Here is a 22,832-nt window from a genome sequence, read left to right on the forward strand (position 1 = left end):
ATTGTATTTTCAAACACCATTCAAACCAGAAACATTTAAGGCTATGAAACCAACTGAGATCACCCTAAAACAGAAATTTTTTAAACCTTAAAAAACAATTGCATAAATCATTAAAACCCTGAAAATACATTATATAAATATTTTTCTTTAATTTAGCATGGATTTAGCAAAATTTAGCAAAATCCATGCAAATTGCAGAGCCAAAAGAAGAAAACTAAGTAGTTTTTCAAAGTGTTGTGCCAGTCATTGTTTTTTTTACAGATCTCCTTATACTGAGATCCATAAAATGGAGGTGCCACTTCCCATTACTTCACCAACTTTTTAAAGCCAAGGCTGAAACTTCCATTCCTCCCTTTACCTCTTTCTACTCCCAGACTCAGAAGTGATCTTGAATTAAGGGGAAAATCACTCCAAACTGCTGCTAATCAGTACGTGGCTCACAAACGAGCACCATTAATAGGAGTAGCAGCCCCTGAGGTAAGCATGCACGTGTCCATCACTCTTCTAACTGCTCTAAGTTTCATGACACCCTCCGAACTGGACTCTACCATCTCAGCGATCAGCAAACAGAGAGGTTGAGCAATATGCCCAAGGTCACAGAGACTATCCAGCAAAACTGATGCTTAAATCTTGTCTGGCCAGTTCAGTGTATTTCTGACACCTTTTGTGTTTGTTTTCTTTTTTCCTCACCTTCCTACGTTCCTGCCCTTTATCAATACTGACCTCAGGAAAGGACCTGGTATCGGTCATTTATATTTCAGTGTGATTTTTAGTCAGTATTACCACCTAAATGCATAATATATGCACTGTTTTTCTGATTCTGAAAATCATTACATTAAAAATTCTAATTAGAGAACTGTTACTTTTTGAACTAGTATAGATCTGAGCAATCATATAGTACAATTATTTCCTTTTAAAGAAACATCATTTGAGGTCTAAAAAGATGACTACAACTTGCTCAAGGTAACATGGCTAAATAAGTCTCTAAAAGACTCTTCTTCCTTAAAAATCACAAATTTCCTGAAACATAATTTTTAAAAATAATTTTAAAGTGGATGATATAGTCTTTTCTCAAAGCCCTTGAGGCCAGATCCAATGACAAATTTCTTATAAATTGCCAGAAGAAGTATGAGGACTTGAAACCTGACTCTTTTGGAAGAATTCTTCCCCCAGTAAAGGAATTTCAAGCCACAATGAGCAAGTAGAAGCAAGAACTCAAATGTGAAGCCACTTCCCACAGAGCTGCTGACTGGCCCATCACTTGACTGTCTTCAAGCCCACTAGGCTCACCTCCTGCCCTTCCCAGGCTGCCTAAGAACCATCTCTAGAAAGCAGAGGGGCCTCTGGGCAAGGAGGCCTCAGCATGCCCTCCTCACAGGGCTCTCCAGAACCTTACAGCCAGGCCAGGCAAGGGTAAGACCCACCCTGCCACACATGCCACCTCTAGGGAAAGCCATGGGCCTCTGTGTCATTAAACAGCCATCTCTGGACACATGTAGGCCCTGGTGGTTCTTCAGTTTCCTCTGCAGCTGGTCTTCTTACACCCACACTGGCTCTGACACACTGGCTTTTACAGTGGATGGGATAATCTTCCAGTGGGAGGGGCCACACAGGTAGATGATATTGTAATCAATAGCAATTCAAAAGCAGGTGCTGATAAAGCAAGTCTGAGCCATTTCATTGCAAGCCTGCCCCCATGCTGGCAGAGGGCCTAGACCCTAACCTCACATAGCTCACCTGGATTTCAGCCTCTTGGGCCTATGTGCAGGGGATATGCTGCCATACCACATCCCACCATTTCCCCACTTGCTGGAAAAGAGTCAAGGTGACCCCCAAATAAGGTTTGCTGGAAAAGCAATGCATTTTTCACCCAGTTAATATTAATGGGGTATAAAGTTCATTCTGAAAACACCTCCATGCTGGTCAGAACTGCATGTGTCTAGAGGGACACGCAGAGACCAACACCCACAAAAAAACCAATGTCAAATTCTGGCATGAAAATTCAACCTCTATATGTTAAACTAAACACTTGACAAAATTACCGTCAATTGCCTTCACTCCCTCTTGGATAAAAGTCAATTGTAAAGGTTTTATATGAGAAAAGAGGCATGCTTTGAAACAAAGTCAGGAACCTGGAGGTTGGGAAGCTGACACCCCAGGAAAAAACTATGTAGTGGCCTTGCAGACTTCCCCTGGAAGAATCATTGTAGTACTCCATTTATCCCCCCAAGAGCCAGGGTTCCAGCACAAGCTCAGAGCAATGACCTGAGCACCTGCCATTCACCCAAATGTCCTCTGAGCACCTCTGGGTCAGTCTCTGCTTTGGGCTGGCCTGTCTTGTACAGGCTTCAGTCTATATTCCAGATCTCAGCACTGAAGCTGGACTGTCCTGTTGCTACCACCCAACCCCACATCTCTGTGGCCAGGACCACCAGCATGTCCCTGCCCCTGAGGCTGGCATCAGCGCCAATTCCCCCAGCTGTGTGTGCTTAACAGCTTGGCCCAGCACACAGCCAAGGAAGGAGCAAATTCCTCCGTCTGAGGGTCTGACCTTAACATTTCAAAGGCATAGTTATCTCGACCCTGGAATGAGGAGCCTGAGCAGTGGGAATGCTGATAACTGCACTACTTCAAAGTAATTAGATTAAAAATACTTATGTTAGCTTGTAAAGATTTGGAAAAATCAGACCAAGTGATTGGTGATTTATGTAAATATAAGAATTCATGAATTCCATTCCAAACAAATCCTTTCCAAGCAAAATGCAGAGTTGCAGAATCACCCATACCTCTGGCTCGTTCGTGTGTGTGTGTGTGTGTGTGTGTGTATGCATTTTGTCTGGAAAGGATTTGTTTGGAATAGAATATATATAATATATTAATTTTATATACTTATAAATATATATTTAATATAACATATTATAATATAATAATATCTATTATATATTAATGTATTTTATTTGGAAAGGATTTATTTGAAATGGAATTCATGAATTCTAATATTTATATAAATCACCAATGACTTGGTTTGATTTTTTTCTAAACCTTTTTATATATGTGTGTGTGTGTACATATATATGTATATGTTTGTGTGTATATATATGTATATGTACATGTGTGTATATGTGTGTTTGTGTGTGTGCATGTCTGTAGAGAGAAAAAGAGAGAAATTAAATTAAGCCCTTTATGCCAAGGTACAGGTATAAATTGACTACAATTAATTAAAGTTTATAAAAGAGAAGCAACGGTTCCTGGGCTATCTTAAGCACACAAACTAGCTTCCAGGACCTGCAAGCTCATGCAGATGCACCTCATACTCAGTCACAGAAAGAACAAAGAGGACTATGGCCCAGACACAGTAGGCAGAAAAGCAAGTGTCCTTTATGAGAAACAACCCCATCTCTTAGAGTTTTAAGCAATGTCATAAGAATCACTGTCCAGTTCTGTGGATCAAAACACCACAGTGACTAGAGGTGAGGTTCCAAGCCACCGAGGACCAGGTAAACCATTTCAAATTGCTATAGACTGAATTCATATAGGTTTAAGTCTTAATGCCCAAGGTGATAGTATTTGGAGGTGGGGGCCTTTGGAGTGTGATAAGGTCATGAGAGTGGAGGCCCCATAAATGGAGTTAGTGTCCCTATAAAGGAAACTCATAGAGCTTTCTCACCCCTTCTGCCCTATTGCAGGATACAACGAAGTCTACAATCTGGACCAGGTCTCACCTGACTGCTGGCGCCCCGACCTCAGACTTCTAGCCTCCAAAATTGTGGGAAATCAGTTTTGTTTATTAAACACCCAGTCTATGGTAATTTGTTACAATAGCACTGACTAAGACATGCATAAAGGGCCCTAGCCAAGGCCCTTCTCATGAAATATTTAACAAGCACAAAAATTTTGCTTAATGTAAATTTTTCTGGCTTTTCTCTCTTTCCTCTTGGTAAAACTGTTCATGCCCCACCCCCACCTACCACCCCAGCGGTCCAATTTTACCACTAAGTAAGAGAGACCATGTGTCTATCACCTTGGGCTCACTCATCTCAGGATTAGAGGGAGTCCCTCTTTCAGCCAGGCCATGGGACAACTCCTTTTCCAAGAGGCCCACCTGCCTCAGGCTCTGTCCTAGGGTCTAGCCCTTCATATAAGTGTTCCCTCCCGCTGCCCCCCACCCCCAGACCTGTGCCCAGTGCTCACTTCTGCCAGCTTCTGTTGCTTGGGGACACAAGCTGTGCTGGCAATCACCTTGCTTTGAGCTCTCTCCCCTGGCCCAGTTTTGCTCCAGTTGCTTCTGTCTCCATCAATGCTCTTAACAATTTCCCTGGAGTGTCATTTCCTTCAGCCTCCTAAACATCACTTCAATGCCTCCTGCTTTCTCTCCCCTCTTTCTAACCCACCATTCCACTTGGGAGAAAATAACTGAGCTCCTTAAGATGCTGCCTTCCAAGCTATTCAGCTTCCCTCCATTATTAATGCCCTCCTGATTGCAAGAATCACCAATTACTCTACTTAAGGAGCACTACATTTATACAATAGGTACATATCCATGTTAAAGACAGCCATTATGTCTTTCAGGGAGGACGTTTCAAATATTTAGGGCTTGGAGTCATACTTCATACCATTTCATACCTCCTCTTGTCCCACTTGGCATCACACCTCAATCTGCAGTCACTGGGAAAGAGTATGTTTAAGCATGGTTCTAGTGATTGACTTTGCACTTATTCAAAATTTGATTCTGCATCTAGGGGCACCTGGGTGGCTCAATCAACTAAGCGTCTACGTTTGGCTCTGGGCCCTGAGATGGAGCCCTGGGTCAGGCTCCCGGTTTGGCAGGAGGGTCTGCTTCTTCCTCTCCCTCTGCCTATGTTCTTGTGCTCTCTCTCTCTCACTCTCTCTTTCAAATAAATATTTTTTTTAATTGATTCTGCCCCTTTACTAAGAATTGCTGGGCAATTCTAAATTCAAAAACCTCTGTTTCCCTGGAAAAGCATTGAATATGACCAAGTGTTGATTATGCTCAAGAAATATTTGTTCAAAGGATAAATGGATGGATAGATGGATGGGTGGGATGGGTAGATGGATGGGTGGGATGAATGGATGGATACATGGGTAGATCCAACACTAAACATTTCTGGACGTGTCAGGATCTCTTCAGTTTGTGTTACAGTTCAATGGGAGGAGTAAGAAATGAGGAGCATAGGGCTGCTCCTGATCCAGCAGGAGCTGCCCCCTTCCCATGAGGTCATTTGTCATTTCCAGAGGAGCTGTACTATAGAGCTTTGCAAAACACAATTAAATTAAGTAATCATCGTAATAAAATAACAATGCTGTACACTAGCCACATGTCAAGTGCTCAGTGGCCACGTGTGGTTAGTGGCCAACATACTGGAGCATTTCATCACCATAGAAATTTTATTAGTACTGTGAGATGAGTAAACATGAGGAAGCCATTTAAGATGCCCTAGAACTTCTTCCATGTGAGTAACATGCTCACATTAGTACTGGTCTCACTCCAGTGTGACCAGTACTGTCAATGGAAATACCCTGTGATTTGTACATTTAACGGGGTATATATATTTGGTCTTTGTCTCTGGTTGCCGGCATCAATCTCCTAAAACCTTACCCTTAAAATTCCCTGAAAGATTGGACTGTCTTTTGTTATGCATAACAAGCCCCTTTAGACCACATCTGAGTTTAGGCAAATGAGGTGATTCTTAGGAGTCCCTAGATAGCTTCAGGACAGGGGTTGGTCCAAGGTACAATTTGAGGGTTGAAACTTTCAGTCCCATCCTCCCTTAACCCCTGGGGAGGGGAGAAGGGCTGGTGATTGAGTCCAATCACCAAGGCCAATGAATTAATCATTTGTGCCTCTGTAAGGAAACCATAAAAATCCCTAATGGACAGGTTTTGGAGCCCTCCAGATTGCTGAACACAGGGAACTGCTGGGACAGTGAACTCAAGGGAGCATGGAGGCTGCATTGGCACTCTCCAACCCCAATACAATGCCCCATGCATCTCTTCCATATGGCTGTTCCTAAATTGTATCCTTTATAATAAACTGGTAATAGTAAGTAAAATGCTTTCCTGAGTTCTGCAATTTGTTCTAGTGAATTATTGAACCTGAGAGGGGGCTATGGGTATTCCCAAATTTGTACTCAGCTAGGCAGAAATACAGGTAGCTTGGGCACCACATTTGAAACTGGTATCTTATGTGGGGACAGGGTCATGGAACTGAGCCCTTACACTGTAGAGTACATGCTAACTCTAAGAATAAGTATCAAAATTGAATTGTTAGATACCCAGGTTTTTGGACACCCAGTTGGTCAGAGAATCTGAGAGTTGATTGGCATGAAGGAAAAACTCTCTCAGTTTGAAATGTAGAAAATAGTTTTCACTTTTCTCTTTCAATAAGAAGACTGTGGGGGTGTGTTTTGGTGGCATTGTGCCTGTAAGGAGGCTGCCTCAGGGGGTCAGGGGGAGGGTTTCTATTTATACACTGTCTGCAGAGCACTTTGCAATCCTTCAGCATGAAGGGTTCTATATGAGTGCAAGGTGTTATTGCAAGGTGTTAACAGTTCCAAATGAACCTTTTCATTTAACTGTGTCAACCTCTGGATTAGCCAGTCTTAACTCAATAGATGGTGGAGTGGGCAGAACTAATGAGTTTTTTGTTTAGAATATTTATATGTCTGACCTGAAAATTATGAGAGGTTTTTTTCAATTTGAACTAGGGGGAAATTTTAACCTTTTTGCCAAAACACATAGATCATTGAACTCTATTCCTCATTTTCTTTAAATACAGGTAGAATGCAACCCAGAAATAATAATGACAACAATACTGAGTATTTCCCCAATAATTTTTCTTTCCAGACTTTGTGAATGTATACATAGATTAGCTTGCTTATTCTCTAACAACCCTGGACTTGTTCATTTGGAATAACAGTACGGACAGTGGGAAAGAAGTGTGAGGTATTGCCCTTGTGTTTACTCTCTCCTTATCTCTCTGGAAGAGGGAGGACTTTGCATTTATGCAACATCCCAACTGCACCCAGTAGCATTTCCATCATGCAGTTCCAACTCTTGGGCTCAACTAATGCACTTATTTCTTCATGGGAGCCTGTAAACACATTCTGAGTCTTTTGAACACACTGCTGAACACAACCAATCTGCTTTCCCTGCTCCAGCATGTGAGATAATCAGATACTTATATTAATCAGGGTTATCCAGAGAAATAGAATCAATGGAATATATATGCATATCTATATATTTATATATATTAATGTCAATATAAACATATATCAACAGAGTGAGAGAGATATATTATAGTGAACTGACTCTTGTTAGAGAAGATGGCAGGTCCAAAATCTGAAGAGCTGATAGCTGGTGTCCCAGTTCAAATCCAAAGGCCATAAACTGATGTGGAAGCAAGAAGAGATGATATCCTAGTTCAAAGGCCACCAGGGAGGAGAATTATCTCTTACTCTATGGACAACAGCCTTTTGTTCTATTCAGGACTTCTAATGTTTAGATGAGACACACCCTTATGACTGATTGAAGGGCAATCTGCTTTACACAAAGGTTTCAAATGTTAATCTCATCCAAAAACACAGAAATATCCATAATAATATTTGATTAACTATCTGGACCCTGTGGTCTAGTTATGTCAATACATAAAATTAACCATCACAATATGTATGCACATAAAGCAAAGCACAGTTCATGAGCATCTATCTTTCCTTTGCTGAGATGCAGTTTCTCAGCCCTTCCACAAACCATCAGAGGAATCAACAGCCATGGCAGAGATGAGGCCAGTGACAGCCACCAGCAGATTTCCTTACAGGGCCCCAATCTCCATTCACACAAGCTGGGAATCACTGCATGCAAATGGTGGGCTTCTGTCAACACCTTCTGAGAGACAGTCTCCTGCTGACCACAGGGCACAGCCATCACTATTCTTATGGCCCATCCCGGCCCGGAATGTGCTGTCACACACATTCAGCTCCTCTGGAAACCACAGAATCAGCTCCTCAGGAAACCACAGCTGCCCACCTGTGCTACTGAGAGGAACTCTGGACTGTCTGTTGGTCTCCATCTAGAAATTACAAAGAGTAGGGCTTCAGGATCATCTGTGTCAGCCTTCTAGTTTTACAGAAGTCATTGAGACCCAAAGAAGTAAGAACCTTGACCAAGATGCTCAGAGAGCTAATGAGCCCTGACTAGACTATAGTCCCTCACACCCACGCCACAGCTCTGTTCACACCAGCACCTCTGTGGACACTGTGTGAGGCTTCCAAGCACTCTTCAGCCATCACCCCTCTGCATTAGGGTTATAGCCATGTTCAGATCACAAATCAGGGATTCTATCTCTTTTGTACCCTCCTGCCATAGCACTTACTCCGGTGAATGCGGTAGCAAGCATTACCTGGCCTCACCCCATGGGACATACTGGTACTTTCAACAGGGAAAGCACTCCCCAGACTCTAAGAATATCAAGAACACTCCCCAAACATTCCCAAACACTCCTCCTGGGAGGGGAATGAGCAGCCCCTGCAAAGGCAGTATACAGATCCTCAGTAGCTGACCCCAACAAAATCCTCACAGATGGAGTCCACTGTGGCTTTTCTTGTCCAAAAGAGTGAGTCAAGGCCAGACGGGGATGGTGCCTGGACTTCATGGCTCCAGGGTCTGGACGCCTGGCCCGCCTCACCCTTCACTGAAGATTTGCACCTCTGAGCTCTTTGCTCCCAGCTGGAATGAGCCATACTGATGGATGTGGGTTGTCGATGCCAGACCACGTAGTAGGTGAAAGTTCTGGAAACTTCACAGAAAAGTCAGTTTTTGTAAAATTTCCAGTATTTGTTGTTAGCCCCAAAAGAGAGATCTGTGTGCTCTGGATTGCTCTGTCTCTGCCCATTCTAAAGGGCAGCAGTGCTTTTCCTGGTGCTAAAGTGTGCCCACCATATATTACCATATAACCTTGGCTAAATTCTCCCTAAAATTTAACCTCGGGTGTTTACATAACAATGAGAGTAAATTGATAGAGCCAAATGTATCAAAGTCAAAATCATAGATAATACCAAAATAACTCTTATTGAAGTTTAATGTGCACCATATATTTTTCAAAATGCTGCAGAGCACAGTGCTTAATTCATTGGCGTCCTCAGGAGGCATAGATTAGGATGGAGGGAGAGACAGCCTGAGAAGTTACAAAAGGAAGAAGGTTCATAAGTAACCTTTTTATCCAAAACAGCTTATAGATCTACCTCCACTCGGCAAAATGGACTGAGGCTCCTCTGGCCTGACTGTAAAGAATAATGTTCCAGCTCTCACATCATTTCAAGAAGAAAAGTTGGTCCTGAAATTGTGGTAACTGTTAAGTTTAGGGTACTTTTCAGACCTACTTTCTTCTAAGGAGCTATCATCAACATGAAGAGAAATGTTGACTATCCAGCAAAGCACTACCTAAGAATAGCCAAGTTGACATTTAGAAGTAGCCCTCAAGCCTGTGAGCTAGCACAACCTTATTCCTCCAGTAACTGCAGCCCTGCCCCAGAGTCAGGGACTGACCTGGTCCTAGGCAGGCCACCACTAACTCTCCTCTCCCATCCCATGATATGCTGAGAAGCTAGATGCCCAAATGAACAAGCCTTGGATTGTAGCTTTTGCCAATTTCCCTGATGTAAATATTACCACCATATTCAATTCCAAGACACTAATGGTTGAACCACTGGGAGGCAGAGTTCTTGAATATTTGACAAGGCTCATCCCCCAGCCTTTCTGCAACTGCCTCCCATCCTCCACATATTTGCCGAAATGTCACCTTCTCAGGGAGACCTTCCCCAACTATCTCACTCTATACTCCCCAGCCCCCTTCTCTGCTCTATTTTCTCCTTGGCATTGCTCATCATATTCACATACATAACTGATTTTGTGTCTCTCCCCACTAAAATGCACACTCCAGAGAGGTACTTGATTTTGTCCTTTTTGTTCACTGATGTATCCCCAACCTAAAGCAGGATCTGGCACATGGTCAGTGCTCCACATTTACTAAACAATGAGCCCCAGATTTGGTTTGAATATCTGGTAAACAATGCTTTTGTTTCTCCTGCTTTTGCATCTCTGGTATCCTCACTTAGAACCATCTTAGCCACAGCCCAAACACCAGCCAGCTGTAGATAAAACCTTTGAATTCTGTCACCCAACTAACTCCTTCGAGTAGGAATAAATCGAATCTGTCCAAATGTGTCCATCAGAGATAGAACTCTCCTTAGCCCAGAGGCCTTCTATTCCTAGCTGGGTTGGCAGAAGAAAATGATCTTCTCCCTCCTTAGCAAAAAACCTTATTTACAAGGGAAATAGCTCACTGTGCCCTGTACCATGCTGACAGACTTTTCCTCACCATCCTGAGTTCAGAAACAGGAAATTGACAACCTTAGCTCCCAAACACAGGGAGAGTCTCTGTCAGTACCATGTGCTCCTGAATGTAGTGTGAGAACAAAAGTGCAGAACCTGGTATTTTATTGTTATCTTCTTTCTTCCAGACATTCTAGAATGCTCTAAGCCTTCTAACTGGAGTTGGTTGTAATAGATGGACTAATTTGGGTTCTTGCCCCTTTGACACAAATTAGGTGCAGAGGAGATGTTTATACACAATAGGAATGGATATTAAAGCTGTTTAATACTGTCAGTAGAAGACAAATAATTGAATCAATCAATAAAAACATTATCAGAAAAATAAATTCAAGCTTTGACCGATGCCACCCATCAAATGACACTATTCCTTGGAAGTGCCATCTTTGCCCCCAAGGTCATGTTTCGGAATATCTGGCCATACTAGATGTTACTTCTAAGGCTTTCCCTGTAGGCCATGTGCCTCTACAGTTGTGTGACTTTAGATTCCCTGGCTCTCTGCCTCCACGAACATGCATCCCTGGGGATGAGCACTAGCATCCCAGCCCAGCCTGTGCAGGTCCTCCAGGCAGGCACTTGCTCCTTGTCCTCTGGCCCCACAGTGTGACCGCCTTTTCCCCGCTCTCTTCACCTTCGTTTCAACCTGGCAAAGGATCCCTGGAAGTGCGTCCAACCCCAAACACTCCCTCACAATCCTCCCTACAATCCTTGAGGTTAGGGCTCAGCTCTTCACATGCCTGGCAGGCTCCTAAACGCCTTAGCTTCCTGGGCGCGAAGCGAAACTGGTTGAAGGCAGCGACATCTAGTGGCTCTATGTGGTATCTAATTTAATAAACGTACATATTAATGTACCCATAGGGAGCGGGAAAGAAACTGAAAGCACGTTACATGTAACCTCAGCAAACTGAGACGATTAAGAAAAAGGGGAGGGGGATGGGGGTTGGGTGAGCCTGGTGGTGGGTATTATGGAGGGCACCTATTGCATGGAGCACTGGGTGTGGTGCATAAACAATGAATTTTGGAACACTGAAAAAAAAAAAATAAAACTTTTTTTTAAAAGGCACTGATAGGCCATAACTGCACTTTGCTTTTCTCTTTCATGCGGAAGAACCTGGTTTGGTTTGACATTTTCAACTCCTTGCTTGTTAAAATAATTCTCTGGAGGCAGCAAACCTTCCTTCCACTGCGGCAGGTGGGTGTCAGCTCAGGAGCAGGTCCCAGATGTGAGAGTCAGCGCACAAGAACGGGCATGTCAGAGACAACCACACAGGAAGGAATAAAGCATGGAGAGGGGATGATTACAGATCACTCATCAGGTTTGGGGGTGCTTCATTTTTCTCAGATGACAAGCACTGCATTTTGTAATTAAGGGGACTCCTCCCCTTACTGACCAGCATTTCCAAGTATAATTGCAATTGCCAGGAATCTGGCAGAGATAAGGAGGGTGTACCTTCAGCCCAGGACAATGACACAACAATGAATAAAAATGCAGGAAGAGAATTGGAACCTTAAGTACAAGCTTCATGCAGTCTAAATTACCAGAGAGATTTATTACTTGGGTGTGCCAGAAAGTTTAGATACATATGCCCAGCTACCACAAAGAGAATTCTTGATATCTCTCCATATGGATAAGAATATTCATCACACAGTTTACAATTCAAACATACAACAGTCAAGAAATGTAGAAAACTCATTTTTTACTACCAACTCATTAATGTGGGTTATGTATACTTGGCAATAAGAAGTAAAATCATGCAGTGACCATAAAATTCTTGTATCCATACATAGCTAAGTAACGTCACAGGGAAAGTTTGCATCTATGAACTGACCTATTTATGCTGAAATATAAATGGTGCTCTGAAGCCTGGAGTTTTCTTGATCTTGGTTTTGAGGGCTATTGATCTTAAGGAAGGAAAGAGGGAGTCACTGTGGAAAGCATGCCACATTCTCATATTTATCCCATGATCTGCAGCATCCTACATCCAGCTACCAAGAATTATTTTTAAAACTATTCTGAAAAGTACTACTGGCCAATGAGTCTTAGTTACAAGCCTACCAGTAATAAGAACATCAAACTATTTCATAATATTAAGAATATGTCCTTATCAAAGGGGAAAAAATTACTTGGGAAGACGTGGCCACTGAAGACAAGACCTCTACAAAATTTTTCATTTAAATCCCTTCTCTGAGTTTATCAGTGAGGAAAGAGAACAAAATCTACCCGTTGCCTTCTTGACCAACTTTTTACGGCTCTCAGACAAGCTCTCCTCACCCCCACCCATTCACTCCAATACTAAAAATAAACTAGCACACAGTCTCATCCCTGAGTGGGCTGTGAGTGCCCATGCCCTGCCATGGAGCAAACGGACAAGGCGTGCCATGCACGCATACTAAATTATCACATTCACCAAAGTAATTAAGAAATACCTTTATTTAAGAAAGGGGATATACTCCAACAGTGTGCTTGAGCTCAGATTTGGGGTTAACGGAGGCGGAACTAGTACAGGAGATAAAAGGATGCTTTAGGGTGGACAGTTGCACCCTACACAGTGACCTTTATCAGGGCACTGCTCACTGCCTCTCATCCAGGTGACTTCTTCCTTGGGGACAGTCCTTCCTCTCCTGGTGAGCTCTGCCCAGATCCCAGGTCTATCACCACCATCCAATGGACAGCTAAACACCTTCGCTTTGTCCAGAAGAGATTTTTTTGTAGAGAAGCATCCCATTGCACTTGACCTAACCCTCTGAAAGGTATTCTAGGGAAGGGAAATATCTCCATGTGCACTTCTCCTTGAGTTAAAATCAGCCAGAATCATCTCAGAACATAGGAATCCAAGCGATCATTTCTAGGGAAACTGGCAATTGAAATAATCTTGCCAGTGGGAGATGGATTAGCAGAAGGAAAGCCCCACAGCCCAGACAACAGGAGGGTATCAACCATCTAACTCCCTCAGAGGATGTTAGGGATTCTCTACTTGTCTAAGAGTAAGCTATCCCTTTTCACATACAAACACATGGACAATCACACACAAACACACACACACACACACACACACACACACACACACACGCTATGTCCTGGAACATTGATTCAAGAATGACTCAGAAGAAAAATCTGCCACTGAATGAATCACCAGCATCAATCTATGTAGTACCCAGTGCTTTCCTGGGAGGTCCTCCTTGCAAATTCTGGCCAGGCCTGGTCCTGCTTAGCTAATGAGATCATATCCCAGGGTGTGGATCCATATCACCACCTAACTCCAGGGGCCCATAGCTCCTCCTTGTCTACACCTACATGCTATTGGATTGCTTGGTCTGCTCTTGCTGTTTTCTCCGCCTAGAATGCCCCTTCTCCCCGCCCCTGAAAATCCTACCTTCCCAAGATGCTCTTCTGGACAGCCCCACTGAATATTTCACGCATGTGGTTTTATGTGTCCTCTGACTGTTGGACCTTTTGTCCAAAGGTCCCTGGGTTTTTAAAGACAGAGGTAGCCGTTGTTTTGTGTGTGGTTCTGACTCCTTTTGGAGGAATGAGTTTCAAACAAGGCAGATCCAATTAGCAACTCCAATGTAATCAACCTCCCTCCTTCTTCCAATGGAAAAAGTCAGAGATACTCAGCTGTTTTAATCTACCATAGCCTAGACACACCAAATACCACCCCAATGAGAAAATGAAAGTTTCAATCTCCCTAGTGTCCAATATCAAAAATGCCCTAAATTAAACAAAGGCCTCTCTCCAAGAAAAATATTCCATTTAATTCAACAAAATGTCACCTGTGTACAAGGCACTGGACTAGGTTCCCTAAGGCCACATCTGGACACATTCCTGATGCTCTTCACCCAGTCTGTGGACAAATGATGTAAGGACTACAATCATCCCACACATTCTCCCATCTAAGAGATGTTTACCAAGCACTTACTATGTCTCAGGTCCTGTTCCAGTCACTGGGAATACAGCAGGGATGGAACAAAAGCCCCAACTCATGGAACTTATATTCTAGTTGGGGAGACAGACAATAAACAGTACCAATGAAAATTGAATACACTTTCACATAGGTCCGTGCTATGATGGAATGAACGCAGGTAAGTGGATGAGTGATGCCTAGGGGCAGACATAATGGTCAAGGACTCAGGGAAGTCCTCCCTGTCATGCTAACACTTGGCCAGTGTCCTGAGTGACACGAAGGAGTGAGTCCTCCAGCAGGAGCCATTCTAGACAGAGTAAGAAAAACAACAAAAGGCCACATGCTTAAACCAGAGAAGCAAGGAAGAGGCATGAACTGGGTCCCCTGCCAGTTCCTCCTCTCTGCCCCCACAGCTGTGCAGCAGCTCAGAGTGGCCAGTGGGTTCAGCCAGAATGACCAGGCTGCTACCCCCCTGCCACTAAACATCTGTGGTCTGCTGCTGACGTCAGGCTTCCCCCCGTCAGGCTTCAGATCATTATCTGCAAAAATGGAGGGAACACAATTCCATCTAAGTCACTGAGCTGGAGTGTTGCAAAACTTTAGCCAATACAAGCAAGTCTGTCAAGCATTTTGTGCTTCTTGACCATCTGATCTGAGTGGTCCTGCTGAGGCTGTCATGGCTAGGACCCAGGTCCCACCTTTTTGGCTCCACCTGCCAACTCTGTGAAGCTTGTAGCAAGCCTCCTGTACCCCAGCACCTCCAGGAGGTTTATGTGGTACTTTGGGATCCTTCTGGACTTGACCTGTTATGTAAATTTAAGTGCATTATCATTAATCTCAGCACAGATTTATCCTTCTTTTCAGGAACCAAGTTAGTTTAATGATGCAGCTGTTGTGAGACCCAGAAAGAAAATATGAGTGCAGGCAAGTCACAGCCCCAGAGAAAGACTGTCCCAGGCAGGCTATGGACTTATTCAGAGCCATGGGAAGCTGTGTTCTTCTAGCCGCCCCCACACCAAGACTGGCCTTCACTCTGTGGTAAAATAAATCAATAAATAAAGTTTTCCTAAGTATCCAAGCCCTTGGAGTTTTCATGATCCGAAATGCAACCTGGGTAATCAGGCAATCACTACAATTGCTCTTTAAACCTCTATTTTGCTTTATGAATTTTGTTTCAAAACATACATGTATATATACATATGTATATATGTATATGTATACATATGTGTACATCACAAACCATATATATTGCCCTGTGTATACACATTTTTTTCATTCTTCAAGTTCTAACAACATCATACATCTTAACCATTTTCCTACATTTTATTGACGTATAAGTAACACACAGTGTTATATTAGTTTCAGGTGCACAACATGGTGACCTGACAGTTCCATACATTGCTCAGTGCTCACCATGGTAAGTGTAGTCTCCATCTGTCACCAGCCGCATCTCAGCCATCTTGTAGGCTGGTAGGACTTCCATTTCCCATGCACTCCCACCCTACCTCAACTGGACACACACATATGCACACAAGTGCACATACATGCACATTTCCATCAGTCAGAACACTCCTTTAGGTGGAATCCCATTCACTCACTCTTTTCTCTCCCCTCCTTCCCCACTGAAATTTGACAGTCCCATTCTGTCAGACTTAATGTGATAAGTGAGTCTATGCTAAAATGTTAATAATTTTGTCATGTCTTTCAATTAAATTGATAAAATTCAAGCTTGAAAGCTTGAACCCAAAGGCTTAGGTAAAATGGGAATTTCTGGTCCAAAAGGAGCAGGATGTCCTGAGATGTTCCTCACATCACCATCACGCCATGGAGGCGGCAGCTGGAAGGGCCTGTGTGTGAGCTGGCCCCGGTCTGTGCTCTATAAAAATTAATCCACTCAACTTCTAGGGAGGGGAATGTGTGAAAATAAAATGAAGTGGGAATTATTTGAGTCTTTATTTCACCCACACTGGCACTCCTGGGGAACGTGCGTGCTTCACGCCTCCCAGTAATCCAGCTTTAGAGGGAAAAAGAAGACTTCCCTCAAGTGGAAAAACCTACCTGTGGCCTTAGTGATTTAGTAGGTGCCAGTCTAACCTGAAATAATAAATACCATTATGATGTCACTGTCTCACTGCTCATTTTTAGAGTCTCTGGACCTTTCTTCCAAAAACACAAGCTCATGAATAGGACTCTGTGGTGCCTGACATGTCGTTTATGGGTCAGCACCGCCATGGTGGCTGAGTCTGTGGCGAGAGGCTTTATGAGACCCTCCCAGCAGGTATCAGCATAGCCAGCAGCCCTCTTTCCTCTGAACTAACCCAATTCAGACTCAAAGTGTCAAAGCTGAAGTTCAGACTTGCCCCAGTGAGCTGTATCACTGCTCCCAGAACTGATCTCAGGTCTGAGAGAAAAAGTCAGCTCTGTCTCTAACTGTGTCTGTGACTTAAAGTGATTTCATTTTGCTCTCAAACTTTTATGTATGTGTTCCATGGAAAGGAGCTGTGGGTAAAACACAAAAGCCAGATTTCTGATACAGTTTCCACTTTCAAGGAAACATTTCTTTTGGATCACAAAATACGAGGTGTGAAAAATGTCAGAAATTGTTGGGACAAAGAGGGAAAAAATTTAATCTCAAATAACCTTAACTCATTCACAGGCATGCCCAAGAGGAAGTGGTCAGCTCAAGATGTGCACAGTGGTTGGACTGAGCTGTGTACACCAAGCTGAAAGTCTGGGAGAGCAGCCACACCTTTCCTCCTTGACCTCAAGTGGAAGAGCGCCTAGTACAGCACCATCAATGTGGTGGTTATTTCATGTGTTTGTAGAACGCTTCGTTCTCTGCCTCCCTATCCCAGTCAAGAGTTTTTGAGAGGGTTCTCAACCCCTGAAAGAGGTGACTCCCTGCTTCCCTCTCCTTCTGCATCTGAGGTGCCCTACTTTCTCCCTCTCTTTGGGTGCTCCTCACAAAACCGGTATCCAATTTCTGCCCATTGTCAAGCACCCCTGGGATCATGCGTGTCACTATTCTCCTTTCTCTCCCCTCCTTTTCCCACTGAATTTGCCTGGGCCCTCAGCTTCACCAGGGTCCCTAAAGTTCCTAGATTGAAACCAACAGCTCTCCCAGTGATCCTCCAGCCTTACCTACACAAATTAAATCATAAACAATATGCAGCCAGCTTCTGAATTGTCCTCCCTAACTGATTTGTGAGGCACACAAAACTCTTCAGCTAATATCTGCAGCTAATTCAATAGGGTATTTAAAGTATAGCTTTAAATTTTAGGCAAAGTCCTTATTTAGGAAAATAACCCTTTACTCATAACATTGTTTGTATGAGAAAATTACTTTAACTTACATCACTTCCTCTTACAAATCTTCAAAAGCATAGCCTTCCCTAAAGACTGACCATATTTTAAAAACAGCCATTTTCTTGTCCTCACTATTTTTAATCTTCTGCCACTTTAGCTCTCTAAGGTATTTTTAAGCAAGATGGTGATAATGACAAGTAAAAGAAAACAATTAAAAATTAAAGCTAATGAGAAAATGAAAAAACACACAAGTAAAGAGACCACTTTGTCAAATCTGCCAAATTAGATTACTGTGAAATAGAATGAGAAAACCAGATTTAGAGGTTGAATAATGTCATTGTACAATCTATATATTTCCCAAGTTCCAGAATAAAATTCAAGGAACAATAGATAATATCGATCAGTTTTCACCATCACTGCCTTTATCATTAATAATGTTCTGTTTCCCTCCATATGGCAATTTTAAGTGCAATTTTGAATTATTAAGTTTTCTCCTTTACTTTAATGAATGTCTTGTGTGTGTGTGCATGTGCATACATGCACGTGTGCGTGTGCTTCCACCCAGAGAAGCTTTATTTTGTAAACAAACAGAAGTTTCTTATATTGTCAAGTATGAGGCTAGAACTTGCTCAGGGAAATCGGCCTAACCCCAAACAGATGTTCAGCTCTGGACTTGTCCAGAACTCCTGACACTTTCCTGGGTAAAGTACAGACATGAGGATGCCAAAGCAAAGTGCTCTGGACCCGTGTGTGCACATATTTGTCTGCCTTACTTATGAACAGTTTTAAAGAAGAGTAATTTCCACATTAGGACATTTCTTAATAGCATACATACTACAAAGGAAAGAGATAGTTCTAGAATTCCAAAGGTAACTGTTTAATTATATTCAGGACCTCTCTGTTCATAAAATCCAGGGCTATCAACTTTAGAAAAATCCTTTATTGAAAAAATACTGCCTTTAACTTCTTCTGGGGTTGAAATGCACATTCCCTAACTTCCTCCTTCCTGGGGGTGTTCCCTTGGAAAATGCAGTATTTTTATTTTTGATGCCCTGAAGCCCAACTCAATGATGCTATTGTTTTATGTTCTACATTTTTGTCAGCAGCAGGATATTGCAGCAGCAGGATAAGTGTAAGTGGATTTTATCTGTAAGATGCTCTAACGTGTACCACAAGAAAAGTTAGCCTCACCTAATTAATTAGCATGGGCTCCCTCTGCTGGTTAATGAGGATGCCAGAAGCTCACAAAGAACACCTGAATACCGTAGGAAAGAGTCCCTAAGAGGGAATTTTTCATGAAAATCAACCAAACACATCACCGAAAGTGTCAAGACCTGTGAAGAATGCTTTTACTCTCCTTATAAGCTAATAAAATTTGCCTATTTCTGTTTCATGGATACTGGCAGAAGACCTGAGACAGTCCTCAGAGTCAGAGGACTTTATTCAGTGCCCAGCAAACACCAAGAACATCAGCTGGTAAATGTCAGTTCTCCTCGTCCCCAAGTCCCTTGAGGCTGACACGGAAGGTCCCTGATGGGTAGTTCATACACAGTGGGGTTGTGTCATATCCAAGCTTGGGAGATCCACCTTTGTTATAGTGAACAGTAAATAAGCTCACACTTTGTCTTGGAGGGAGACCTTAAGTTACCAAGTTACCAAGACCAAAGTTAATCACTACAAACATAACCTTGAGAAATGATCCAGCCAAAGGGAAGTCAGGGCCCCATGTTCTTAGAATTCCCAGCAAGACTGGTAGAAGTTCAAAAACCCACAGAGAACAGTCTTCCCCAATAAAGACCAGATCATTACTATTGCTAATAATTTAACATTTCAATTTCATTAAAGAAGGAATTGGAATTTCTTCCTTCTTGTTTTTAAAGATTATTTCCTTTTCAACTTTCTACTATGCTATTAACTAAAAATTGTATTTCTCTCTAAAATTAAAATTAAAAACTTCACTGCCTCTTATCAAAGAATGGTTTATTGGGTCAAACTTTAAATGAGGACTAATATTTTACAAAGCTTGAAATTTTTTCAAAATAAAATAAAATTACAAGGGGTGATGTTTTTTAGTTGACACATGAATACTTTCAGAATCTGTTTGGAAATATTCAGAGCTATAGAATTTTAAATGGGATAGAGTATTATAGAAAGGCAGAAATCACAGATAAGCCCTTAAACTTATAGCATCACAGAATTTAAAGCCTTTAGGGTTAGGCAGAGACCAATTATAATATTTTGACAGCTGGCTTTTATGTTCTTATTTTAACTTTAGCCAAAAATCTTGTACCACCACAGTGTAACAGCTTTAAATCAAGAAGTGGCCGAGTTCCCACTCTTGCTATAAATATTTCTATGTCGCATTTACAGAACACTTGACTGTCTCTAGAGTGTTTTCACACACCTTTTCTCCTTTGTACCTCACTTTAACCATGAAGCTTGAACAGAAAAGATATTGATTTTTCCCTTTTATACTTGAGGAAACTGGGAGGTGGAGCGGTCAAGTGATAGGTGGAAAGTGTGAAGCCTATCGCTAGAAAGCTGGGGTTGCAAGTGTGCTCTGGAGCTGTTTCCAGTGCACTACACTGCTTCTTTATCCACTTGAACTCACCCCTCTATCAGCTGAGGGGCTTAGCCAGCCAGTAACAGAAAGCCTTACTCAAACTTACTTAAGTTTCAAGGAATTTACAGGCTCTCCTCACTGAAAAGTCCAGGGAAGGATCAGTTTGAGGGAGGTTTGATGAAGGCATCATCTGTGTCTTTCTGTCCTTTGAGTGTCTGCTTCCTCCTCAGACTTACCCACCTCATTATAATAAAACACTTCCCATAGTCCACATCCCTACACTTATCTCTCAGATTCAAAGGGAGATCTTTCCTCACAACTATCAAGAAATGTTCTTAAGCATCCTTCTCATTAGACCAGTTAAAAGAATTATTTTATCCAGGGAGAGACCATCAATGCTAAGCAGCAGTTCCAATGTCCACTACACTAATATTTTGAAAAGTGTACACCATGCAACACTCATTCTGCAGGATGCTGTATGTTGGTAACTTATTGAGCTGTAACTATCTCTGAGGCCATGGAGTTAAGTGCAATATTTTATATAAGTTATCTACTTTATTTCCCATAACCTTACATTATAAAAGGCAGGTCCTTTTATAGGTGAGGAAGCTGGGACTTGAAGAACCTACATAACTTGTCAGATGCCACATAGAGAGCCTGGATTGAAGCAGACAGGCTAATCCCAGAGCCCACATGCTTATCCATTACACTGAGCCACTTCCCATGAGAAAGAAGAACAGGAGTCCCATTACCTGTTTGGAAAACACTACATTCAATATGCCCTTCCTGGAGACTCACAATGCACACTAGGATAAAAATATTCTAAGAAATTTTACAGTAAAGAAATCCATTTAACCTATCTAGCCCAACATTACCCAAACTCACATTGATAGGGAGCTTTTCTTTCTAACACCTCCAGAGAAGAGCTTCAAGGTCCACGTACATAGCACTCCATATATTTATCTGGCTTCAGTGATACACTTTGTCCTATGATTCTACAGAGAAAATTCATGCTAAATAAGTCCCTTTCCCTTGGAGAATCATGGTTCTCATCTTATAGCTTCACTTTGGTAAGCTCAACCAAGGCTTAGGGTTTCATAGTATTGCTGTCTCTGCCCTGTTTACTTTGGCCCTGACTTCCAATAGGATTGCAGTCAATGGGAGCTCTGTGTGGAGTGCAGGAGGGGCTGGCCTGCTTGTCTGCACCTTGTATGCTTCTAAGACTTCTTTAAGTGAGAGTGTTTGGACATTGAAGAAATGAGTTTTGGTAAGACAAAAATAAAGTAACACTAGCACTCGGATCCCAATTTCTTAAAGAATGACATAGGAATATACTTGGCTTTTAGTAAATTAGGGAACAGTGTGTCCTTGCAGATAGCCCTTGGGAAGGGAGGGGGAAAGACACTACAATAATTAGGCAGTTCTAGGTCCTTTGGCCAGGAAAGCATGCACAGCTCCCCCTAACCACTGTGGCCTGCACATGATTTACCACCATAGCCTTCTTCTTCCATGCTCCTAACCTGATGTTGGAGAATCTGTCTTGGCAGAGTCTGTCTTCATTTCCTCATGTTTTGTGAATGTGTCTTGTCCACAGTTTCAACCATGAGTCAATCATTGCCTTTCTGGGTCATTTGCTGCCCTGGTACAATTCTTGGGCTGCTTGTTTTTTAAAGCACACAACCGGGAAGAGGTTGTTGCCATATGAGTCAAAAGAAGTATGAAAGAGTCACTCACTCCAAAGCTATTCCAGGGTGAGGGCATCCTGGTAATGTGCCTTTGGTGAGGACATGAAGCACATTCTCTGTCCCCTCTGTCCCCTCCTAAAGGCAGCTCTCCTGCCATCTCATGTGGTCACTCTATATTCATAAGCACTATCTACATTCTTCTCAGCATCTCTGAAATTTCCCTTTGCATTTCAACTATACTATGCAGGAGAAGTCTTTGAAATCTTAGTGTTTTTCACCTTTTGAGTGTAGAAAGAAAGTTTTGGCACAATTGCCCATCAGTAACTTGTGGTCATTGACCAGGATGTTCTCGATCTCACCATGATGCAGGGACTCTCAATGAAGGACTTTGGCTCTCCATTAGTCATTGTCTTGAGAAGATGATTGCTTATTCTAGGGAACATCTGTTCTTTTCAGGATGTGTGGGATTACACTGCTCACAGACAGGATGCCACATGCTGGGAGAACTTCTGCATGATTGTTGCTCTTTTTCCTCTAACTCCTTCAGGAGCAGAGTACAGATCATGCTCTCCAGGCCTGCAGAGGCCTCATCAGCCTTCCCCCAGCCAATCCACGATGGGGTACCAGGCCCAGAGGCAGGGAGGGAGAGTTTAGGTACTTCTTTGACTCTTCGGGACCAATGCAGAGTTGGGATTCTAGGCAGCTCCTTCTTTCCACTCTGCTGCATGTCACTGACTGGGTTATGTTGGCCTACGGTCATCCTAAACACAGATTCATCTTTTTGTTTATTTTCCCTGGTCACCAGCAGATTCTGTATCCTTGTATTTCTTTAAGTGTCAGGATCCTAGGGTTGGTGACCTTTGTAAAAATAAGGTGGCAGCCTAGGAGCCTACCAACCATGACTGGATACATCTGATGGCAAGTGATTCACTTCCTATGAAACACACATCCTCTCACACCACAATACCT

The sequence above is a fragment of the Martes martes genome, assembly GCF_963455335.1.
Source record: "Martes martes genome assembly, chromosome: 4".
NCBI classification, from domain to species: Eukaryota; Metazoa; Chordata; class Mammalia; order Carnivora; family Mustelidae; genus Martes; species Martes martes.